The sequence below is a fragment of the Geotrypetes seraphini genome, chromosome 18 (assembly GCF_902459505.1).
Source record: "Geotrypetes seraphini chromosome 18, aGeoSer1.1, whole genome shotgun sequence".
Lineage (NCBI taxonomy): Eukaryota > Metazoa > Chordata > Amphibia > Gymnophiona > Dermophiidae > Geotrypetes > Geotrypetes seraphini.
Genome location: NC_047101.1, coordinates 2,757,651 through 2,783,230, shown reverse-complemented (window position 1 = coordinate 2,783,230; position 25,580 = coordinate 2,757,651). Strand labels below are relative to the sequence as shown.

At 41.0% G+C, this 25,580-nt stretch overlaps 1 long non-coding RNA gene across 1 annotated transcript; it reads left to right on the top strand.

Moving 5' to 3' along the window:
• Positions 1-207: 207 nt before the first annotated feature.
• Positions 208-15,378, top strand: LOC117351556. Its single transcript, XR_004537456.1, has 6 exons — positions 208-300; positions 994-1,020; positions 4,038-4,070; positions 6,337-6,357; positions 8,978-8,998; positions 15,345-15,378. It is a non-coding gene; the product is annotated as an uncharacterized LOC117351556 (long non-coding RNA).
• The last annotated feature ends 10,202 nt before the right edge of the window (positions 15,379-25,580 follow it).

Below are 25,580 nucleotides of genomic sequence, written 5' to 3'. Positions count from 1 at the left end.
CATCGGCAGCTCGGGCGACTTCGTTTTGTGAAACGAAGTTCGTTGTGTGAAGTTCGTTGTGTGAAACGAAGTTCGTTGTGTGAAACGAAGTTCGTTGTGTGAATCAAGACATGAAGTTTGTTGTGTGCAGCGTTCGTTGTGCGAGGCACCACTGTATTCCTGACTACTGCATGCACTGCTGCTCATTTCTTTCTCTTGGGGATCGGTTTCTTGTGTTAGGTTCTCTGTGCTCAATAATTTGCTCTCTTTCAGAAACAAGGAACGCCATTGACTGACCCACTGCTTTGTTCTCTTCCACTGGTAAGAACAATGTATTGTTTTGACATGTTTGTATATGACAATGTTCATTTTGGATCATTTGGGGGGGGAGGGGGGGTTTCAGGAGTTTCCCTTCGTAGCTAACAAGAAAAAGGAAATATATCTTGCTTGCAAAACTCTCTGTCAAGTTAGCAATTAAAATGCTCAAAGTTCTGTTTCCAAAAGTGGGAAGTATTGTGAGGTAAAGACTCTGAAATTCAGTCACTGAAAGTGTGAGGTATAAATGCTGCATTTGAACAACGGGTTTAAGTCTAAGAGGAAATCTGTCCCTTTCATGTTATATGTGGAATTTTGTTAGATATAGATAACTAATGCATTTAGCTGAAGCCAAATCAGCCTGCTCTTGTCATTCTCTTTCATACGACTCAGCAGTGCCCCCTTGAGCTCTATAGGGATCATTTGATAAAGGAATCTTGCGTAAGAGTCCTCTGGTAAATCCCACAAATTCCCACATGACACTCCTTGTGAGTGAGGATTAGGGTTTAGGGAAGGATGATTCCTAGACCAAATCTCATACCCCCAACTCCTGGCCTTAATTCTGTGCCTTTCTGTTCTTGGTTATGGCGGGAGTTGAGGGCCTGAATTATCTAGAATTTTTCATAGGTACTAAATGGGATACTTTCATTTTGAGGTATACAATTCAATAATTCTTTTTTTTTTATTTATTTCCATTAGGGTTGTATTGTTGACTTGCTGAATGTGGTAAGAATACGTTAATGTCTGATTCACAAACTGTCATGCAGTTTAAAACATGAAGATAAGATTCATTTTAAATGGGTTAATGTGTGAATGCGTCTGTATGTCTATTGATTCGTTCAGCACCTTCTGCCTTTGCAGAAACATAGGACCGGGTGTGCCAAACACGATGCAAATGGCTCTCCCTGGACACAATACAGGAGCTTGCTCACTACTGGGGTACTCAGCGTCCCCCTGGCACCCCCCCTAACCTACTATGGTGCACAGGTGAAATGCTGAGTGGGTAAGAAAGTCAGGTCAATTTATCTTTATCTGGATGTCCCGTTAGAAAGTACCACTGAAATTCCAGTCAAATCCAGGTTTATTGCAGCTGCAGCTAGGCTGGGTAGGTTAGTGCTGAAAATCGGCATTCGATGGCTAAATTCTCTCCCTCCCAGTGGTGTCCAGTATTACTGTCAGAGTAGGGGTGGGAACAGGAAGGGTATTGGAAACCCATAGGGCCAGATTTTGTGAACGTTGTGGAAAACTAGGTACCGCATACACTGCAATTCTTCTATGGGTGCCCCGGGATGAGCGCGGAATCCCACACCAGCTGAAACCTGGTGCAAATGCTGTTGTGTAAGTTGGACGTGGATCCCCGGAATCCTTGAATAGGGGTCTCCCCCACGAGAGTAACTTCACAGTTATGAAGCGTTGCGCAGGGGATGAGGTCCTTGCTGCTGAGAGATTAGCACTGACATTCCCTATTCACTTGGAATGGTAGAAAAAGGTAAACTTTGCAGACCACCGCTGTGCTCAATGGGAGACGCCATCTTGGACTGCGTAAGCTGGTTAATATTAGGCTATTCCAGTGCCTTAGTTGTTCATTGCTGAACCGACACAGAATTATATCAGAGACTGGACCTGGAGCCCTTTTCATCCGGTTTAATTTGTAATGCTAGAGTTTTTATTCGCATGGACTTAGCTAGATAGAGAGACATTTTGCATGAGTAGAATTTAGCTGCTCAAAGCTCAGTGTTGTAGGAGGTAGATACTGAATGTTAAATTCCAGTTTTTGAGTACGTTACAGACTTCCAGGGAATCCTGAAAGGGAGGATTAGGGGAGGGGGGTTCATAGATGTATGCCTTTGCCAATTCTGAATGGTAGGTGATCTTACTTTTCCACTGGTCATCTGGTTATGCTCTTACCCATGTGTGCTGAACAAGCCATGACATTCCAGATTTCAATTTTAGTTCCCAGATAAAAACATATATGAAAATGTAATCTGTGAGCGTTAAACACATAAATCCATACATTTGTGATCCATTGTGTAGCTCCTGAGTCCCAGTGGCTCAATGGCAAGTGTGCACTGCCATGTGCAAGACCTGAGCTTAATTCCTAAATCAAGAGCTAACTCAGCTGAGGATGCCAAGGAGGCAGGAAGTCCCACATATCACACACCGATGACACTACAGGGCAACCTCAGAATCCATGTCCTGTAGGCAGTCAGCCAGCGCAAGCGCTCCTTCTGAGGAAATACTTTTTTACGGAAAGGGTGTCAGATGCTTGGAACAGTCTCCAGGAAGAGGTGGTGGAGAAAGAGACTGTGCCTGATTTCAAGAGGGCCTGGGATCTCTCAGAGAAAGAAAGAGATAATACTCTATGACCTCACAATGCAGGTGTAAAGAGCCTTAGCCAATAGGAAGAGGAGATGCAAATGTTAAGAACCTCAGCCAATAGGGAGAGGAGGAGATAGCGGATGCTGCGGATGAACCATTTGGCCTTTATCTGCCATCATGTTTCTATGACCTCTCAATGCAGGTGTAAAGAGCCTTAGCCTATAGGAAGAGGAAATGCAAATGTTAAGAGCCTCAGCCAATAGGGAGAGGAGGAGATAGTAGATGCTGCGGATGGGCAGACTGGATGGGCCATTTGGCCTTTATCTGCCGTCATGTTTCTATCCTGGCGTCTTGCGGCACACTTGGAATCTTGGGCAGTACCCTAGAGTGCCGTTGCACACAGATTACGACACCCTTGTCTAGATGCAAATGCAGGATCAGGGCAACATCACCATGTGTGAGAAACCAGAAAGTTTCTGATATAGTTAATTCTACCTATATATATTAAATGGTGTTACATCTCCCAGCATGAATACCTTGTTAGTCTGATTTGGATATTCACAGATGAAACCCAGAATCCACTGAGATGAGAATAAGAAAACCGGGAGTGGGAGTGAGGAGCTGCCGGTCTTGGTCTGATATGGGATATTATTATGGATGTGTATATCACAGCATCTGGTTTTTATTATTATTTTGCGATGTTGTAATTGGTAGGTTACTGTCCAAGGATTTCTCAGACTATTTCTGAAGAGCTAATGATGTTTATAGCCTTCTAATGAGTTCAGGGGTGTCAAAGTCCCTCCTCGAGGGCCGCAATCCAGTCGGGTTTTCAGGATTTCCCCAATGAATATGCATGAAATCTATTAGCATACAATGAAAGCAGTGCATGCAAATAGATCTCATGCATATTCATTGGGGAAATCCTGAAAACCCAACTGGATTGCGGCCCTCGAGGAGGGACTTTGACACCCCTGAATTAGTTCAAGGAACTATAAATCAGAGATTAGGCCGGGGGTTGCTGGGAGTTAAACACTGAACAGGACTTTCCTCAACTGCTATCTGTGCCCTAATCTGATTTTATGCTCTGAAATGCAATCTAAAATGCTAATCTAGGCTAAAACACTTTTAGTATAAAAACCCTAGTAAAGACTCTATACACTATTGTCTAAACTGACTTTGCTGTAAAAGCAGAGTCCTGAACTAAAACAGAGAAGGACAATGACATAACCTACTGAAGCCAAAGTTTTACCTTTTCCCAAGTTTGAATGCTAACAGGTAACATATTCCCCTTATCGGATCCGCTCTCAGCACCTCTTACCAGAGACTGGACTGAAGTCCTTTTGCATCTAACACTGATGATGTGGTTCCTATAAAGTGACTGTGACCTTCTTCTCTAAAATCACTTCTCTCCTTTTTTCCTGTAGACTAAACTTCTTACTGCTGTGAATAATCTTCTTGTAAGTCCTAACTTTTATTCCATTTTGTTTTTATCAGTTGTATAATAAGGCCTTGTACTAATCTTCTCATTAGTTACTTGCCAAATTAATGCATATTTATCGAATACTAATTATTATGCAATAGCCATTGAGGGATGGATTCGACAAATGGCTCCTGGTGCTTAGATTTTAGGTGCCACGCGGCGTACTTGTTAATCAACCGCTAGGTGCCATTTATAGAATCACAAAGGTGAGCTTAGGCATCAGTAGGCATCCTAGAGGTAGGTTCCAGTATACAGTGGTGCCTCACACAACGAACTTAATTCGTTCCAGGAGCAAGTTTGTTATGCGAAAAGTTCGTTATGTGAAACGCGTTTTCCCATAACAATATATGTTTAAAAAAAGTGACTAACGACTGCCTGCAGTGCCTGCGCAGAAGGATGCAATACATCGGCAGCGATCGTGGAAGCTCGGGCGAGTTCGTTGTGTGAAACGAAGTTCATTGTATGAATCATGACATGAAGTTCGTTGTGTGCAGCGTTCGCTGTGCGAGGCATTCGTTATGCGAGGCACCACTGTATTAGACTAGGCTTTACCAAGGCTCAGGTTTAACTCAGACTCCTAGCAATGCCTAAATCAACTGAATCTATTCTCCAGCCTTAACCATGCTTACTTCTCAGGTAAGCGTTCTTAGGAATCAAAAAGCGCCTCCACTTAGGTGTCACTAGGCAGAATGATGAATTTTGTACCTAACGTTTAATTTTATTAAAAAAATTAATTATTTAATTACGGCATATAACAGTGCCTAACTAGTGCGCCATTTATAGAATTTGTCCCTGAATGCTTCCATGCCCATATTTTGCCAATATCACGTCTACAGATTGAAAAATTCTTAACAATTAACCCACAGCTTAACGAATATTTCGTCAGTAGACTGATTCCATGCTCTAAGCATGCGTTAAGGGCTTAACACCCAAGATATAAATCTGCCAATGCCAGAAAATATTAAAAATAAAGAGCAAGGCTGGTGGGTCACTGCAAGGAAGTTTTATTGTGAGAAAGACTTTGCAGCACTTTGAGGCCTGTATTTGAAAGAACAGTTCAATCAAATTAATCAACCCTCAGATTCTTTTACTAAGCTGCGATAGTGGTCTTAGCGCATGCTTAGTGCGCGCTGAATTGCCATGTGTGCTAGACGCTAACACCAGCATTGAGCTGGCGTTAGTTCTAGCTGTGTAGAAACATAGAAAGATGACGGCAGAAAAGGGCTATAGCCCATCAAGTCTGCCCACTCTACTGACCCACCCAATTTAGTCTGTGTGCTAATGACCCAACTCTTTAACTCGACCTTCTTAGTGATCCTACGTAGGTGTCCCATTTATTCTTAAAGTCAGGCACGCTGGTGGCCTTGACCACCTGCACTGGAAGCTTGTTCCAGCGATCTATCACTCTTTCCGTGAAGACGTACTTCCTGGTGTCGCCATTAAAGTTCCCTCCTCTGAGTTTGAGCGGATGTCCTCTTGTGGCCGAGGGTCCTTTGGGAAAGAAAATGTCATCTTCCACCTCGACACGTCCTGTGATGTACTTAAATGTCTCAATCATGTCCCCCCTCTCCCTACGTTCCTCAAGAGTGTAGAGCGCAGGTTTAGCGCGCAAGGCAATTCAGCATGCACTAAAAACGCTATCGCAGCTTAGTAAAAAGAGCCCATAGTGTTTGAGTGTTGGGTGCAAATTTGGGTGTGTCCAATTTTGCACGTAACTTAATTGAATAATGAGCAAATCAGAGCTGATAATTGGGCAGTGCTAGTTGGCAATAATAAGAATTAATGCATCCTATTTTCAGAGAATTTTTTAAGAGGTGTGCATAAATCCTAGAGCATTGTATTACGTTTCCCAGCATGAATACCTTGTAAGGATGATTTGGATTTTCATAGCTAATAGTACTAGAAATTTCTTTTGCTAATATCTGATATGTTATGGTAGAGCGTTGAAACAGGATGAGAATAAGAAAACCAGGAGTGGAAGAGAGGACCTGCTGCCGGTCAAGAACCTCAGATCTGTCTCTCACATGGGATACTACCTGATGTGTAATTCATAGCATCTGGTTACTATGTGACACAGCTCACACTGAGACTCCTTCCTTGATCGGAAAGATTATCAAGTAAAAAAAAAGCAAGAGATTAGACTGAAGTCTCTTTGCATCTAACACTGATGGGGTTCCTATAAAGTGACTTTGCTGCTCTGTGAGCTTCTTCTCTAAAATCACTTCTCTCCTTTTTTCCTATAGGCTCTTCCTACTGATCTTCTTGTAAGTCCTAACTTTTATTCCATTTTGTTTTTATCAGTTGTATAATAAGGCCTTGTACAAATCTTCTCATTAGTTACCTGCTAAATTAATGCATATTTATCAAATACTAATTATTATGCGCTAGCCATTGAGGGATGGATTCTACAAACGGCACCTAGTGGTGCTTAGATTTTAGGTGCCACGCGGCATGCTTGTTAATCAACCGCTAGGTGCCATTTATAGAATCACAAAGGTGAGCTTAGGCATCAGTAGGCATCCTAGAGGTAGGTTCCAGTATATTAGACTAGGTTTTGCCAAGGCTCAGGTTTAACTCAGACTCCTAGCAATGCCTAAATCAACCGCATCTATTCTCCAGCCCTAACCATGCTTACTTCTCAGGTAGGCGTTCTTAGGCATCAAAAAGCGACTCCACTTAGATGTCGCTAGGCAGAATGAGGAATTTTGTACCTAACATTTAATTTTATTTTTTTTAAATTAATTCTTTAATTACGGCATATAGCAGCGCCTAATTAGTGCGCCATTTATAGAATTTGTCCCTGAATGCTTCCATGCCCATATATTGCCAATATCACGTCTACAGATTGAAAAATTCTTAAAAATTAACCCACAGCTTAGCGAGTATAAACAGGAAAATAGCAAAAAACAAACAAACCTTGAACGTATTTCATCAGTACACTGGTTCCATGCTCTAAGCATTCGTTAAGGGCTTAACACCCAAGATATAAATATGCCAATGCCAGAAAAAATAAAAAATAAAAAGCAAGGCTGGTGGGTCTCCGCAAGGAAGACAACCCAAGGAGTTTTATTGTAAGAAAAACCTGGCAGCACTTTGATGCCCGTATTTGAAAGAATAGTTCAATCAAATCCATCAACCCCCAGTTTCTATATATAGTGGTTTGAGTTTGGGGTCCAATTTGCACACATAACTCAATTGAATAACGAGCAAATCAGTGCTGATAATTGGACAGTAGCAAGGAATTGTCGCTGCTAGTTGGCTATAATTAGAATTAATGTATCATCTTTTGGGGAGTATTCTATTAAGAGTTGTGCGTAAATTCTACTACATGGATCCGAAAAGGGGGTGTGGTCATGGTAGACGCATGGACTGACTTCAGGGATTCCAATAATCTGTGCGCACTGTAAACAGAATATACCTGATTTGCGCCTACATTTGGTGTGCGTATTTATGAGAATTCAGTTTGTATAAATCACCATGCCTACAACTTTGACATTGATCCCAGCACTTAGCGTATTTTATAAAAAGTGCCCAAATTTGAGTGTCATTTACCCCTCCTTTACAAAGCTGTGCTAGTGGTTTTAGCATCTGCCGCCAAAGCTCATAGAATTCCTATGCGCTTCCAAGCTCTAACCACCACAGCTGGCGCTAAAAATGTTAGCGCAGCTTTGTAGAGGAGGGGGTTTATAAAATAGTGCCAAGTGCCTGTTTTTATTGGCATCCACATTCAGCTGCCATTTGTAGAATCTAATCCTAAATAGCCTTTATAGTCTGCCCACCAGGGAGTGGTTGGGTTTGCCACTCTAACTTTATGTTGGTTACTCCCACCCCATTGCCCCCTCCTTGCCTTTTACGACCCAGGTCACACAAGATTTTCAATGAATAAACCTCAAAGGCAATGATATTAGTGAAACAGACTATGTGGGGACACAGGGGAAGGGGTTGTATATTCCGTTCTCCATAAGCATTTCTTTTGCAACCAACAAAACGCAAACTAGACACGATCCTTGATGAGGTGGAAGACGACGTTTTTCTTCTAAAAGGACCCTCGTCCACAAGGGGACATCCGCTGAAAATCAGAGGGGGGGAAATTTCATGGGGATACCAGGAAGTACTTCTTCACTGAAAGAATGGTGGACCATTGGAACGAGCTCCCGGAGCAGGTGATCGTAGCCAGCAGCATACAAGATTTTAAGAATAAATGGGATGCCCATGTCGGATCCCTACGAGGGTAGCATAGAAGAGGGCAGCTTGGGGACGATTGATAGAGTGTAGATTGTGGGAAGGTTGTCAGAGTGGGCAGACTTGATGGGCTATGGCCCTTTTCTGCCGTCATTTTCTATGTTTCTATGTAACCAAAGTGGAGAGATAATTGTTGAGTAAACGGAATAAGTTATTAATGAATTTAGATTTTTTGGCCTTAATCTGTATTCATGTTCCCTGTTATAGTAATTCCACCTGTGTATATTGTGTTGCGTTATTTCTTCCAGCTTGAATACCTTGATAGGCTGATTTAGATTTTCATAGATAATAGTACTAGAAATTTCTTTTGCTAATATCTGATATGTTGTAGTAGAGCATTGAAACAGGATGAGAATAAGAAAACCAGCAGAGTGTGAGAGGACCTGCTGCCGGTCGTGGTCCTCAGATCTGGTTCGGATATGGGATATTATTATTATTGATGTATTTATCATAGCATCTGGTTACTAGGTGAGGCAGCTCACACTGGGACTCCTTCTTCTATTGGAAAGGTTATAAAATAAAATTTTAACAGAGATTGGACTGAAGTCCCTTTGAATCTAACACTGATGGGGTTCCTATAAGGTGACTTTGTTCCTCTGTGACCATCTTCTCTAAAATCCATCCTCTCCTTCTTTCTTGCAGGGTGCTGTTCTTGGTGGTAATGTAAGTCTAAGCTTTTATGCCTGACATTTGATGCCTGTATTTGAAAGAACAGTTCAATCAAATTAATCAACCCCCAGATTTTATACATAGGGCTCCTTTTACTAAGCTGCGATAATGGTCTTAGCGCATGCTTAGTGTGCGCTGAATTGCCATGCGTGCTAGACGCTAATGCCAGCATTGAGCTGGCATTAGTTCTAGCTGCGTAACGCATGTTTAGCGTACGGGGCAATTCAGCACGCACTAAAAACGCTATCGCAGCAAAGTAAAAGGAGCCCATAGTGGTTTGAGTGTTGGGTGCAAATTTGGGTGTGTCCAATTTTGCACGTAACTTAATTGAATAATGAGCAAATCAGAGCTGATAATTGGGCAGTGCTAGTTGGCAATAATAAGAATTAATGCATCATATTTTCATAGAATTTTTTAAGAGGTGTGCATAAATCCTAGAGCATTGTATTACGTTTTTCAGCATGAATACATTGTAAGGATGATTTGGATTTTCATAGCTAATAGTACTAGAAATTTCTTTTGCTAATATTTGATATGTTGTGGTAGAGCGTTGAAACAGGATGAGAATAAGAATACCAGGAGTGGAAGAGAGGACCTGCTGCCGGTCTTGAACCTCAGATCTGGCTCTCACATGGGATACTACCTGATGTGTAATTCATAGCATCTGGTTACTATGTGACACAGCTCACACTGAGACTCCTTCCTTGATCGGAAAGATTATCAAGTAAAAAAAAAGCAAGAGATTAGACTGAAGTCTCTTTGCATCTAACACTGATGGGGTTCCTATAAAGTGACTTTGCTGCTCTGTGAGCTTCTTCTCTAAAATCACTTCTCTCCTTTTTTCCTATAGGCTCTTCCTACTGATCTTCTTGTAAGTCCTAACTTTTATTCCATTTTGTTTTTATCAGTTGTATAATAAGGCCTTGTACAAATCTTCTCATTAGTTACCTGCTAAATTAATGCATATTTATCAAATACTAATTATTATGCGCTAGCCATTGAGGGATGGATTCTACAAACGGCACCTAGTGGTGCTTAGATTTTAGGTGGCACTTGGCATGCTTGTTAATCAACCGCTAGGTGCCATTTATAGAATCACAAAGGTGAGCTTAGGCATCAGTAGGCATCCTAGAGGTAGGTTCCAGTATATTAGACTAGGTTTTGCCAAGGCTCAGGTTTAACTCAGACTCCTAGCAATGCCTAAATCAACCGCATCTATTCTCCAGCCCTAACCATGCTTACTTCTCAGGTAGGCGTTCTTAGGCATCAAAAAGCGACTCCACTTAGATGTCGCTAGGCAGAATGAGGAATTTTGTACCTAACATTTAATTTTATTTTTTTTTAATTAATTCTTTAATTACAGCATATAGCAGCGCCTAATTAGTGCGCCATTTATAGAATTTGTCCCTGAATGCTTCCATGCCCATATATTGCCAATATCACGTCTACAGATTGAAAAATTCTTAAAAATTAACCCACAGCTTAGCGAGTATAAACAGGAAAATAGCAAAAAACAAACAAACCTTGAACGTATTTCATCAGTACACTGGTTCCATGCTCTAAGCATTCGTTAAGGGCTTAACACCCAAGATATAAATATGCCAATGCCAGAAAAAATTAAAAATAAAAAGCAAGGCTGGTGGGTCTCCGCAAGGAAGACAACCCAAGGAGTTTTATTGTAAGAAAAACCTGGCAGCACTTTGATGCCCGTATTTGAAAGAATAGTTCAATCAAATCCATCAACCCCCAGTTTCTATATATAGTGGTTTGAATTTGGGGTCCAATTTGCACACATAACTCAATTGAATAACGAGCAAATCAGTGCTGATAATTGGACAGTAGCAATGAATTGTCGCTGCTAGTTGGCCATAATTAGAATTAATGTATCATCTTTTGGGGAGTATTCTATTAAGAGTTGTGCGTAAATTCTACTACATGGATCCGAAAAGGGGGTGTGGTCATGGTAGACGCATGGACTGACTTCAGGGATTCCAATAATCTGTGCGCACTGTAAACAGAATATACCTGATTTGCGCCTACATTTGTTGTGCGTATTTATGAGAATTCAGTTTGTATAAATCACCATGCCTACAACTTTGACATTGATCCCAGCACTTAGCGTATTTTATAAAAAGTGCCCAAATTTGAGTGTCATTTACCCCTCCTTTACAAAGCTGTGCTAGTGGTTTTAGCATCGGCCGCCAAAGCTCATAGAATTCCTATGCGCTTCCAAGCTCTAACCACCACAGCTGGCGCTAAAAATGTTAGCGCAGCTTTGTAGAGGAGGGGGTTTATAAAATAGTGCCAAGTGCCTGTTTTTATTGGCATCCACATTCAGCTGCCATTTGTAGAATCTAATCCTAAATAGCCTTTATAGTCTGCCCACTAGGGAGTGGTTGGGTTTGCCACTCTCACTTTATGTTGGTTACTCCCACCCCATTGCCCCCTCCTTGCCTTTTACGACCCAGGTCACACAAGATTTTCAATGAATAAACCTCAAAGGCAATGATATTAGTGAAACAGACTATGTGGGGACACAGGGGAAGGGGTTGTATATTCCGTTCTCCATAAGCATTTCTTTTGCAACCAACCAAACGCAAACTAGACACGATCCTTGATGAGGTGGAAGACGACGTTTTCCTTCTAAAAGGACCCTCGTCCACAAGGGGACATCCGCTGAAAATCAGGGGGGGGGGGAAATTTCATGGGGATACCAGGAAGTACTTCTTCACTGAAAGAATGGTGGACCATTGGAATGAGCTCCCGGAGCAGGTGATCGTAGCCAGCAGCATACAAGATTTTAAGAATAAATGGGATGCCCATGTCGGATCCCTACGAGGGTAGCATAGAGGAGGGCAGCTTGGGGACGATTGATAGAGTGTAGATTGTGGGAAGGTTGTCGGAGTGGGCAGACTTGATGGGCTATGGCCCTTTTCTGCCGTCATTTTCTATGTTTCTATGTAACCAAAGTGGAGAGATAATTGTTGAGTAAACGGAATAAGTTATTAATGAATTTAGATTTTTTGGCCTTAATCTGTATTCATGTTCCCTGTTATAGTAATTCCACCTGTGTATATTGTGTTGCGTTATTTCTTCCAGCTTGAATACCTTGATAGGCTGATTTAGATTTTCATAGATAATAGTACTAGAAATTTCTTTTGCTAATATCTGATATGTTGTAGTAGAGCATTGAAACAGGATGAGAATAAGAAAACCAGCAGAGTGTGAGAGGACCTGCTGCCGGTCGTGGTCCTCAGATCTGGTTCGGATATGGGATATTATTATTATTGATGTATTTATCATAGCATCTGGTTACTAGGTGAGGCAGCTCACACTGGGACTCCTTCTTCTATTGGAAAGGTTATAAAATGAAATTTTAACAGAGATTGGACTGAAGTTCAAAAAATGGAAATGCACGAAGACAACCGAAGCCTGGAACAAACATAAAGATAAACAGAAGAAATGTCACAAGGCGGTGAGGGATGCAAAACAGGACTATGAGGAAAAAATAGCCCGGGAGGCTAAAAACTTCAAGCCCTTCTTTAGATACGTGAAAGGGAAAAAACCTACAAAAGAGGCAGTGGGACCCCTGGACGACAAGGGAAGAAAAGGGTACATCAAGGAAGATAAACAAATTGCAGACAAACTAAATTCCTTCTTTGCGTCCGTCTTTACGAAGGAGGACACCTCAACAATACCTGAAGCGGAGAAATTGTTTACAGGAGAAATAGAGGACAGCCTCACCACAGTAGAAGTGAACTTAGATCAGATATACTACCAGATCGACAAACTTAAAAGTGACAAATCCCCTGGACCGGATGAAATTCACCCGAGAGTCTTGAAGGAATTGAAGGTTGAAATCGGAGAGTTATTGCAAAAACTTGCAAACCTGTCAATCAGAACTGGTCAGATACCAGACGACTGGAGGAAAGCGAACATCACGCCAATCTTCAAAAAAGGATCGAGAGGAGAACCGGGCAACTATAGACCTGTGAGTCTTACGTCTGTCCCCGGCAAGATGATTGAATCACTGATCAAGGATAGCATAGTTCAGCACTTGGACACACACGACTTGATGAAACCCAGTCAACATGGATTCAGGAAAGGGAAATCGTGTTTGACGAATTTACTCCATTTCTTTGAGACCGTGAACAAGCAAATTGATAGTGGAAAGCCGGTGGACATAATATACTTGGACTTCCAGAAAGCATTTGACAAAGTTCCACATGAAAGACTTCTCAGGAAACTACAAAGCCATGGCATAGAGGGAGATATACAAAGATGGATAGGCAAATGGCTGGAAAATAGGAAGCAGAGAGTGGGCATAAATGGGAAGTTCTCCGACTGGGAGAAAGTGACTAGTGGTGTACCCCAGGGCTCGGTACTTGGGCCGATCCTTTTTAATATTTATATCAATGACCTGGAAAACGGAACATCCAGTGAGATCATCAAGTTTGCAGACGACACAAAACTCTGCCGGGAAATCAGATCGCAGGAGGACAGTGAGGAACTCCAGAGCGATTTGTGTCGGTTAGAAAACTGGGCGGAGAAATGGCAGATGAAGTTCAATGTGGAGAAATGCAAGGCAGTAAAATAAGGAATACGAGTACAGAATGTCAGGTGCAACTCTGGGAAAAAGTGAACAAGAAAGGGATCTGGGTGTACTGATAGATAGGACCCTGAAGCCGTCGGCACAATGCGCGGCAGCGGCAAATAAGGCAAATAGAATGTTGGGCATGATAAAGAAAGGAATCTCAAGTAGATCGGAGAAAGTTATAATGCCGCTTTATAGGGCAATGGTCAGACCCCACTTGGAATACTGCGTCCAACATTGGTCTCCCTACCTAAAGAAGGATATAAAACTGCTGGAGAGGGTGCAGAGGCGAGCAACTAAACTAGTGAAGGGTATGGAGAAACTGGAATATGAGGATCGACTTAAAACACTGGGATTGTTCTCCCTTGAGAAAAGGAGACTGCGTGGGGATATGATCGAGACCTTCAAAATACTGAAAGGAATCGACAAAATAGAGCAGAGAAGATTATTTACATTGTCCAATTTGACACGGACAAGAGGACATAAAATGAAGCTAAGGGGGGGCAAGTTCAGGACTAATATCAGGAAGTTCTGCTTCACACAGAGAGTGGTTGACATCTGGAATACTCTCCCAGGGGAGATTATTGCAGAATCGACAGTCCTAGGCTTCAAGGGCAAACTAGATGCATATCTCCTTGAGAGAGGCATATAGAGATATGGTTGGCTATAGGGTAAGCCAGGTGTATACCTGGCAGGGCCTCCGCGTGTGCGGATCACCGGACTAGATGGACCGAAGGTCTGATCCGGAGATGGCGCTTCTTATGTTCTTATGTCCCTTTGAATCTAACACTGATGGGGTTCCTATAAGGTGACTTTGTTCCTCTGTGACCATCTTCTCTAAAATCCATCCTCTCCTTCTTTCTTGCAGGGTGCTGTTCTTGGTGGTAATGTAAGTCTAAGCTTTTATGCCTGACATTTGATGCCTGTATTTGAAAGAACAGTTCAATCAAATTAATCAACCCCCAGATTTTATACATAGGGCTCCTTTTACTAAGCTGCGATAATGGTCTTAGCGCATGCTTAGTGTGCGCTGAATTGCCATGCGTGCTAGACGCTAATGCCAGCATTGAGCTGGCATTAGTTCTAGCTGCGTAACGCATGTTTAGCGTACGGGGCAATTCAGCACGCACTAAAAACGCTATCGCAGCAAAGTAAAAGGAGCCCATAGTGGTTTGAGTGTTGGGTGCAAATTTGGGTGTGTCCAATTTTGCACGTAACTTAATTGAATAATGAGCAAATCAGAGCTGATAATTGGGCAGTGCTAGTTGGCAATAATAAGAATTAATGCATCATATTTTCATAGAATTTTTTAAGAGGTGTGCATAAATCCTAGAGCATTGTATTACGTTTTTCAGCATGAATACATTGTAAGGATGATTTGGATTTTCATAGCTAATAGTACTAGAAATTTCTTTTGCTAATATTTGATATGTTGTGGTAGAGCGTTGAAACAAGATGAGAATAAGAATACCAGGAGTGGAAGAGAGGACCTGCTGCCGGTCGTGGTCCTCTGAACTGGTTCGGATATGGGATATTATTATTATTGATGTATTTATCATAGCATCATGTTACTAGGTGAGGCAGCTCACACTGGGACTCCTTCTTCTATTGGAAAGGTTATAAAATGAAATTTTAACAGAGATTGGACTGAAGTCCCTTTGAATCTAACACTGATGGGGTTCCTATAAGGTGACTTTGTTCCTCTGTGACCATCTTCTCTAAAATCCATCCTCTCCTTTCTTGCAGGGTGGTCTTCTTAGTGGTATAGGTGGTGTTAATGTAAGTCTAAGCTTTTATGCCTGATATTTGATGCCTGTATTTGAAAGAAAGTTCAATCAAATTAATCAACCCCCAGATTTTATACATAGGGCTCCTTTTACTAAGCTGCGATAATGGTCTTAGCGCATGCTTAGTGTGCGCTGAATTGCCATGCGTGCTAGACGCTAATGCCAGCATTGAGCTGGCATTAGTTCTAGCTGCGTAGCGCATGTTTAGCGTACGGGGCAATTCAGCACGCACTAAAAACGCTATCGCAGCAAAGTAAAAGGAGCCCATAGTGGTTTGAGTGTTGGGTGCAAATTTGGGTGTGTCCAATTTTGCACAAATCAATAGCTGATAATTGAGCAGTGCTAGTTTGCAATAATAAGAATTAATGCATCCTATTTTCAGAGAATTTTTTAAGAGGTGTGCGTAAATCCTAGAGCATTGTATTACGTTTCCCAGTAAGGCTGATTTGGATTTTCAGAGATAATTGTACTAGAGATGTCTTTTGCTAATATTTGATATGTTGTGGTAGAGCGTTGAAATAGGATGAGAATAAGAAAACCAGCAGTGGGAGAGAACCTACTGCCGATCTTGAACCTCAGATCTGGCTCTCATATGGGATATTACCTGATGTGTAATTCATAGCATCTGGTTACTATGTGACACAGATCACACTGAGACTCCTTCCTTGATTGGAAAGGTTATGAAGTAAAATAAAAGCAAGAGGTTAGACTGAAGTCTCTTTGCATCTAACACTGATGGGGTTCCTTTAGAGTGACTTTGCTGCTCTGTGAGCTTCTTCTCTAAAATCACTTCTCTCCTTTTTTCCTGTAGGCTGATCTTCTTACTACTTTGACTGTAAGTCCTAACTTTTATTCCATTTTGTTTTTATCAGTTGTATAATAAAGCCTTGTACTAATCTTCTCATTAGTTATTTGCCAAATTAATGCATATTTATCGAATACTAATTATTATGCGATAGCCACTGAGGGATGGATTCTACAAACGGCTCCTAGTGGTGCTTAGATTTTAGGTGGCACTTGGCATGGTTGTTAATCAACCGCTAGGTGCCATTTATAGAATCACAAAGGTGAGCTTAGGCATCAGTAGGCATCCTAGAGGTAGGTGCCAGTATATTAGACTAGGTTTTGCCAAGGCTCAGGTTTAATTCAGACTCCTACAATGCATCTATTCTCCAGCCCTAACCATGCTTACTTCTCAGGTAGGCATTCTTAAGCATCAGAAAGCGCCTCCACTAAGGTGTCACTAGGCAGAATGAGGAATTTTGTATCTAACGTTTAATTTTATTTTTAAAAATTAATTCTTTAATTATGGCATATAGCAGCACCTAACTAGTGCGCCATTTATAGAATTTGTCCCTGAATGCTTCCATGCCCATATTTTGCCAATATCACGTCTACAGATTGAAAAATTCTTAACAATTAACCCACAGCTTAGCGAGTATAAACAGGAAAATAGCAAAAAAACAAACAAACCTTGAACGTATTTCATCAGTACACTGGTTCCATGCTCTAAGCCAGTGATTCCCAACCCTGTCCTGGAGGAACACCAGGCCAATCGGGTTTTCAGGCTAGCCCTAATGAATATGCATGAGAGAGATTTGCATAAGATGGAAGTGATAGGCATGCAAATTTGCTTCATGCATATTCATTAGGGCTAGCCTGAAAACCCAATTGGCCTGGTGTTCCTCCAGGACAGGGTTGGGAACCACTGCTCTAAGCATTCGTTAAGGGCTTAACACCCAAGATATAAATATGCCAATGCCAGAAAAAATTAAAAATAAAAAGCAAGGCTGGTGGGTCTCCGCAAGGAAGACAACCCAAGGAGTTTTATTGTAAGAAAAACCTGGCAGCACTTTGATGCCCGTATTTGAAAGAATAGTTCAATCAAATCCATCAACCCCCAGTTTCTATATATAGTGGTTTGAATTTGGGGTCCAATTTGCACACATAACTCAATTGAATAACGAGCAAATCAGTGCTGATAATTGGACAGTAGCAATGAATTGTCGCTGCTAGTTGGCCATAATTAGAATTAATGTATCATCTTTTGGGGAGTATTCTATTAAGAGTTGTGCGTAAATTCTACTACATGGATCCGAAAAGGGGGTGTGGTCATGGTAGACGCATGGACTGACTTCAGGGATTCCAATAATCTGTGCGCACTGTAAACAGAATATACCTGATTTGCGCCTACATTTGGTGTGCGTATTTATGAGAATTCAGTTTGTATAAATCACCATGCCTACAACTTTGACATTGATCCCAGCACTTAGCGTATTTTATAAAAAGTGCCCAAATTTAAGTGTCATTTACCCCTCCTTTACAAAGCTGTGCTAGTGGTTTTAGCATCGGCCGCCAAAGCTCATAGAATTCCTATGCGCTTCCAAGCTCTAACCACCACAGCTGGCGCTAAAAATGTTAGCGCAGCTTTGTAGAGGAGGGGGTTTATAAAATAGTGCCAAGTGCCTGTTTTTATTGGCATCCACATTCAGCTGCCATTTGTAGAATCTAATCCTAAATAGCCTTTATAGTCTGCCCACTAGGGAGTGGTTGGGTTTGCCACTCTCACTTTATGTTGGTTACTCCCACCCCATTGCCCCCTCCTTGCCTTTTACGACCCAGGTCACACAAGATTTTCAATGAATAAACCTCAAAGGCAATGATATTAGTGAAACAGACTATGTGGGGACACAGGGGAAGGGGTTGTATATTCCGTTCTCCATAAGCATTTCTTTTGCAACCAACCAAACGCAAACTAGACACGATCCTTGATGAGGTGGAAGACGACGTTTTCCTTCTAAAAGGACCCTCGTCCACAAGGGGAAATCCGCTGAAAATCAGGGGGGGGGGAAATTTCATGGGGATACCAGGAAGTACTTCTTCACTGAAAGAATGGTGGACCATTGGAATGAGCTCCCGGAGCAGGTGATCGTAGCCAGCAGCATACAAGATTTTAAGAATAAATGGGATGCCCATGTCGGATCCCTACGAGGGTAGCATAGAGGAGGGCAGCTTGGGGACGATTGATAGAGTGTAGATTGTGGGAAGGTTGTCAGAGTGGGCAGACTTGATGGGCTATGGCCCTTTTCTGCCGTCATTTTCTATGTTTCTATGTAACCAAAGTGGAGAGATAATTGTTGAGTAAACGGAATAAGTTATTAATGAATTTAGATTTTTTGGCCTTAATCTGTATTCATGTTCCCTGTTATAGTAATTCCACCTGTGTATATTGTGTTGCGTTATTTCTTCCAGCTTGAATACCTTGTTAGGCTGATTTAGATTTTCATAGATAATAGTACTAGAAATTTCTTTTGCTAATATCTGATATGTTGTAGTAGAGCATTGAAACAGGATGAGAATAAGAAAACCAGCAGAGTGTGAGAGGACCTGCTGCCGGTCGTGGTCCTCAGATCTGGTTCGGATATGGGATATTATTATTATTGATGTATTTATCATAGCATCCGGTTACTAGGTGAGGCAGCTCACACTGGGACTCCTTCTTCTATTGGAAAGGTTATAAAATGAAATTTTAACAGAGATTGGACTGAAGTCCCTTTGAATCTAACACTGATGGGGTTCCTATAAGGTGACTTTGTTCCTCTGTGACCATCTTCTCTAAAATCCATCCTCTCCTTCTTTCTTGCAGGGTGGTCTTGGTGGTAAAGTAAGTCTAAGCTTTTATGCCTGACATTTGATGCCTGTATTTGAAAGAACTGTTCAATCAAATTAATCAACCCCCAGATTCTATACATAGGGCTCCTTTTACTAAGCTGCGATAGTGGTCTTAGCGCATGCTTAGTGTGCGCTGAATTGCCATGCGTGCTAGACGCTTTGCTAGCACTGAGCTGGCATTAGTTCTAGCTGCATAACGCATGTTTAGCGTATGGGGCAAATCAGCACGTACTAAAAACGCTATCGCAGCAAAGTAAAAGGAGCCCATAGTGGTTTGAGTGTTGGGTGCAAATTTGGGTGTGTCCAATTTTGCACAAATCAATAGCTGATAATTGAGCAGTGCTAGTTTGCAATAATAAGAATTAATGCATCCTATTTTCAGATAATTTTTTAAGAGGTGTGCGTAAATCCTAGAGCATTGTATTACGTTTCCCAGTAAGGCTGATTTGGATTTTCAGAGATAATTGTACTAGAGATGTCTCTTCCTAATATTTAATATGTTGTGGTAGAGCGTTGAAATAGGATGAGAATAAGAAAACTAGCATTGGGAGAGAACCTACTGCTGGTCTTGAACCTCAGATCTGTCTCTCACATGGGATACTACCTGATGTGTAATTCATAGCATCTGGTTACTATGTGACACAGCTCACACTGAGACTCCTTCCTTGATCGGAAAGATTATCAAGTAAAATAAAAGCAAGAGATTAGACTGAAGTCTCTTTGCATCTAACACTGATGGGGTTCCTATAAAGTAACTTTGCTGCTCTGTGAGCTTCTTCTCTAAAATCCATCCTCTCCTTCTTTCTTGCAGGGTGGTCTTGGTGTTAATGTAAGTCTAAGCTTTTATGCCTGACATTTGATGCCTGTATTTGAAAGAACAGTTCAATCAAATTTATCAAACCCCAGATTCTATACATAGGGCTTCTTTTACTAAGCTGTGATAGTGGCCTTAGCGCACGCTTAGTGCACGCTGTATTGCCATGCGTGCTAGACGTTAATGCCAGCATTGAGCTGGGGTTAGTTCTAGCTGCGTAGCGCATGTTTAGCGTACGGGGCAATTCAGCACGCACTAAAAACGCTATTGTTGCTTAGTAAAAGGAGCCCATAATGATTTGAGTGTTGGGTGCAAATTTGGGTGTGTCCAATTTTGCACAAATCAATAGCTGATAATTGAGCAGTGCTAGTTTGCAATAATAAGAATTAATGCATCCTATTTTCAGATAATTTTTTAAGAGGTGTGCGTAAATCCTAGAGCATTGTATTACGTTTCCCAGTAAGGCTGATTTGGATTTTCAGAGATAATTGTACTAGAGATGTCTTTTGCTAATATTTGATATGTTGTGGTAGAGCGTTGAAATAGGATGAGAATAAGAAAACCAGCAGTGGGAGAGAACCTACTGCCGATCTTGAACCTCAGATCTGGCTCTCATATGGGATATTACCTGATGTGTAATTCATAGCATCTGGTTACTATGTGACACAGCTCACACTGAGACTCCTTCCTTGATTGGAAAGGTTATCAAGTAAAATAAAAGCAAGAGGTTAGACTGAAGTCTCTTTGCATCTAACACTGATGGGGTTCCTATAGAGTGACTTTGCTGCTCTGTGACCTTCTCTAAAATCATTTCTCTCCTTTTTTCCTGTAGCTAAATCTTCTTGTAAGTCCTAACTTTTATTCCATTTTGTTTTTATTAGTTGTATAATTAGGCCTTGTACTAATCTTCTCATTAGTTATTTGCCAAATTAATGCATATTTATCGAATACTAATTATTATGAGCCTAGCCACTGAGAGATGGATTCTACAAACGGCTCCTGGTGCTTAGATTTTAGGTGCCACTTGGCGTGCTTGTTAATCAACCACTAGGTGCCATTTATAGAATCACAAAGGTGAGCTTAGGCATCAGTAGGCATCCTAGAGGTAGGTTCCAGTATATTAGACTAGGTTTTGCCAAGGCTCAGGTTTAACTCAGACTCCTAGCAATGGCTAAATCAACCGCGTCTATTCTCCAGCCCTAACCATGCTTACTTCTCAGGTAAGCGTTCTTAAGCATCAAAAAGCGACTCCACTTAGGTGTCGCTAGGCAGAATGAAGAATTTTGTACCTAACATTTAATTTTATTTTTTTTAATTAATTCTTTAATTATAGCAAATAGCAGCACCTAACTAGTGCGCCATTTATAGAATTTGTCCCTGAATGCTTCCATGCCCATATTTTGCCAATAGCACTTCTACAGATTGAAAAATTCTTAACAATTAACCCACAGCTTAGCGAGTATAAACAGGGAAAATAGCAAAAAACCCTTGAACGTATTTCATCAGTAGACTGGTTCCATGCTCTAAGCATGCGTTAAGGGCTTAACACCCAAGATATAAATATGCCAATGCCAGAAAATATTAAAAATAAAAAGCAAGGCTGGTGGGTCTCTGCAAGGAAGACAACCCAAGGAGTTTTATTGTAAGAAAAACCTGGCAGCACTTTGATGCCCGTATTTGAAAGAATAGTTCAATCAAATCCATCAACCCCCAGTTTCTATATATAGTGGTTTGAGTTTGGGGTCCAATTTGCACACATAACTCAATTGAATAACGAGCAAATCAGTGCTGATAATTGGACAGTAGCAAGGAATTGTCGCTGCTAGTTGGCCATAATTAGAATTAATGTATCATCTTTTGGGGAGTATTCTATTAAGAGTTGTGCGTAAATTCTACTACATGGATCCGAAAAGGGGGTGTGGTCATGGTAGACGCATGGACTGACTTCAGGGATTCCAATAATCTGTGCGCACTGTAAACAGAATATACCTGATTTGCGCCTACATTTGGTGTGCGTATTTATGAGAATTCAGTTTGTATAAATCACCATGCCTACAACTTTGACATTGATCCCAGCACTTAGCGTATTTTATAAAAAGTGCCCAAATTTGAGTGTCATTTACCCCTCCTTTACAAAGCTGTGCTAGTGGTTTTAGCATCGGCCGCCAAAGCTCATAGAATTCCTATGCGCTTCCAAGCTCTAACCACCACAGCTGGCGCTAAAAATGTTAGCGCAGCTTTGTAGAGGAGGGGGTTTATAAAATAGTGCCAAGTGCCTGTTTTTATTGGCATCCACATTCAGCTGCCATTTGTAGAATCTAATCCTAAATAGCCTATATAGTCTGCCCACTAGGGAGTGGTTGGGTTTGCCACTCTCACTTTATGTTGGTTACTCCCACCCCATTGCCCCCTCCTTGCCTTTTACGACCCAGGTCACACAAGATTTTCAATGAATAAACCTCAAAGGCAATGATATTAGTGAAACAGACTATGTGGGGACACAGGGGAAGGGGTTGTATATTCCGTTCTCCATAAGCATTTCTTTTGCAACCAACAAAACGCAAACTAGACACGATCCTTGATGAGGTGGAAGACGACGTTTTCCTTCTAAAAGGACCCTCGTCCACAAGGGGACATCCGCTGAAAATCAGAGGAGGGGAAATTTCATGGGGATACCAGGAAGTACTTCTTCACTGAAAGAATGGTGGACCATTGGAACGAGCTCCCGGAGCAGGTGATCGTAGCCAGCAGCATACAAGATTTTAAGAATAAATGGGATGCCCATGTCGGATCCCTACGAGGGTAGCATAGAAGAGGGCAGCTTGGGGACGATTGATAGAGTGTAGATTGTGGGAAGGTTGTCAGAGTGGGCAGACTTGATGGGCTATGGCCCTTTTCTGCCATCATTTTCTATGTTTCTATGTAACCAAAGTGGAGAGATAATTGTTGAGTAAACGGAATAAGTTATTAATGAATTTAGATTTTTTGGCCTTAATCTGTATTCATGTTCCCTGTTATAGTAATTCCACCTGTGTATATTGTGTTGCGTTATTTCTTCCAGCTTGAATACCTTGTTAGGCTGATTTGGATTTTCATAGATAATAGTACTAGAAATTTCTTTTGCTAATATCTGATATGTTGTAGTAGAGCATTGAAACAGGATGAGAATAAGAAAACCAGCAGAGTGTGAGAGGACCTGCTGCTGGTCGTGGTCCTCAGATCTGGTTCGGATATGGGATATTATTATTATTGATGTATTTATCATAGCATCCGGTTACTAAGTGGGGCAGCTCACACTGGGACTCCTTCATCCATTGGAAAGGTTATAAAATGAAATTTTAACAGAGATTGGACTGAAGTCCCTTTGAATCTAACACTGATGGGGTTCCTATAAGGTGACTTTGTTCAAGTTTCAAGTTTCAAGTTTATTTAGTCTTGATGAATCGCCTATATAACTTGCTAGGCGATGTACAATAAAAAAGGCATGTATTAATAAATGAAACAAGTACAATGTTAAAAATGACATAAAAAACAAATTTGTTGTGTAAACATATAACATACTTTACAAACTGATTAAAAACCTAATTTCACAATAATGTGAGGGTAAAACATACAAGACATGTGAGGCTAAATAGGGGAGTAGTTACAATTTTGATAGAAGAGAAGAAAAAACATAAAAGGGAAAAACAAAAGGTGGGTAAAAGATGGCTGTGACCATCTTCTCTAAAATCCATCCTCTCCTTCTTTCTTGCAGGGTGGTCTTGGTGGTAATGGTGGTGTTAAAGTAAGTCTAAGCTTTTATGCCTGACATTTGATGCCTGTATTTGAAAGAACTGTTCAATCAAATTAATCAAACCCCAGATTCTATACATAGGGCTCCTTTTACTAAGCTGCGATAGTGGTCTTAGCACACGCTTAGTGCACGCTGTATTGCCATGCGTGCTAGACGTTAATGCCAGCATTGAGCTGGCATTAGTTCTAACTGCATAGCGCATGTTTAGCGTATGGCGCAATTCAGCACATACTAAAAACGCCATCACAGCTTAGTAAAGGGAACTCATAGTGGTTTGAGTGTTGGCTGCAAATTTGGGTGTGTCCAATTTTGCACGAGCAAATCAGAGCTGATAATTGAGCAGTGCTAGTTGGCAATATTAAGAATTAATGCATCCTATTTTCAGAGAATTTTTTTAAGAGGTGTGCGTAAATCCTAGAGCATTGTATTACGTTTCCCAGTAAGGCTGATTTGGATTTTCAGAGATAATTGTACTAGAGATGTCGTTTCCTAATATTTAATATGTTGTGGTAGAGCGTTGAAATAGGATAAGAATAAGAAAACTAGCATTGGGAGAGACCCTACTGCCGGTCTTGAACCTCAGATCTGGCTCTCACATGGGATACTACCTGATGTGTAATTCATAGCATCTGGTTACTATGTGATGCAGCTCACACTGAGACTCCTTCCTTGATTGGAAAGGTTATCAAGTAAAATAAAAGCAAGAGATTAGACTGAAGTCTCTTTGCATCTAACACTGATGGGGTTCCTAAAGGTGACTTTGTTCCTCTGTGACCTTCTCTAAAATCACTGCCCTCGTTCTTTCCTGTAGGGTGGGCATCTGGGTGCTGTGGCTGATAATAAATCCAAACGTTTATGCCTGATATTTGTTCTTATCAAGGGTATAATAAGGTGTTAACTTTGTAATGTATATCTTTGTGTTGTGTCAGAATAAAAGAAGATCCTCTTTGTAACCACTGTTTCTCTTCGCTCCTCTAGGGTATCCTCAATGGCCGTTAAAATGCTGGTAAAACTTTCTTCATGTTTTTACTTATATTAAGTTTGTAATACAGCAAGAACAGCTGCTGAAATAACCTTCACGTGATATTAACCCCTTGCTTTCTCCCACAACCTTTGTAGAATCTATGAATGTCCAAATCGACCCACAATCCTCTGTTACTGCCAACCTTCCCCCCTCCAATACTTGCTGTTGCCTCATGTGAAGGATGGAGGTGATGTGGGTTGGTACCACTCTTACCCTGATTTTGGAAGAGAGGAATGGTTGCAGTGAAGGTTATGGGATGGACCTCAAATTTAGATTCTGCCTAAGAAAGCAAAATTCATATTTTATATTTTAATTTCTTTGATAATCGCCTAAATCAAGAATATCTAAGTGGTTTACAATTAAAATGATATAAAAGGGAAAAATATAGAATAGAAACATGACAATATTAACAGCTTAACAAAATAAAATGAATAATTAAGCCAAGCATCAATCCCAAGTCACTATAATAGTTCAGTTTTTCTTATAAATCTTATTTTCTTAATCCAGACCTCAGAAACACCACTAGCTGCTCAAAGTGGAATCATAGCAGCTAGCTTAGCGTGTTGCTTCTTCACTGGTCTTATTTTAAATTTTATGCTGCTATTCTCCGCATTATTTCAAGTGCATCACATTGAAAGTGTTTAGAGTGCTTTAAAGTGCAAGTTGCCTTTCGTTTCTCAACTTACAGCCTTATTCTTTCTTATTAGTACTTATATTTTAATGATCGAGAAAACTGAGATATGTTAACAAGACACAATAGGAGGGGAGGAAACACCTAGACAGTGCAATTCCTACTACAGTCAGGACATAAGTGATGATGTGAAAGAGTAACCAGTGGTCAGTAGTAATTAAAAGCATGCTTCAAAGAGTAGCAAATGTATACCCTAAGACC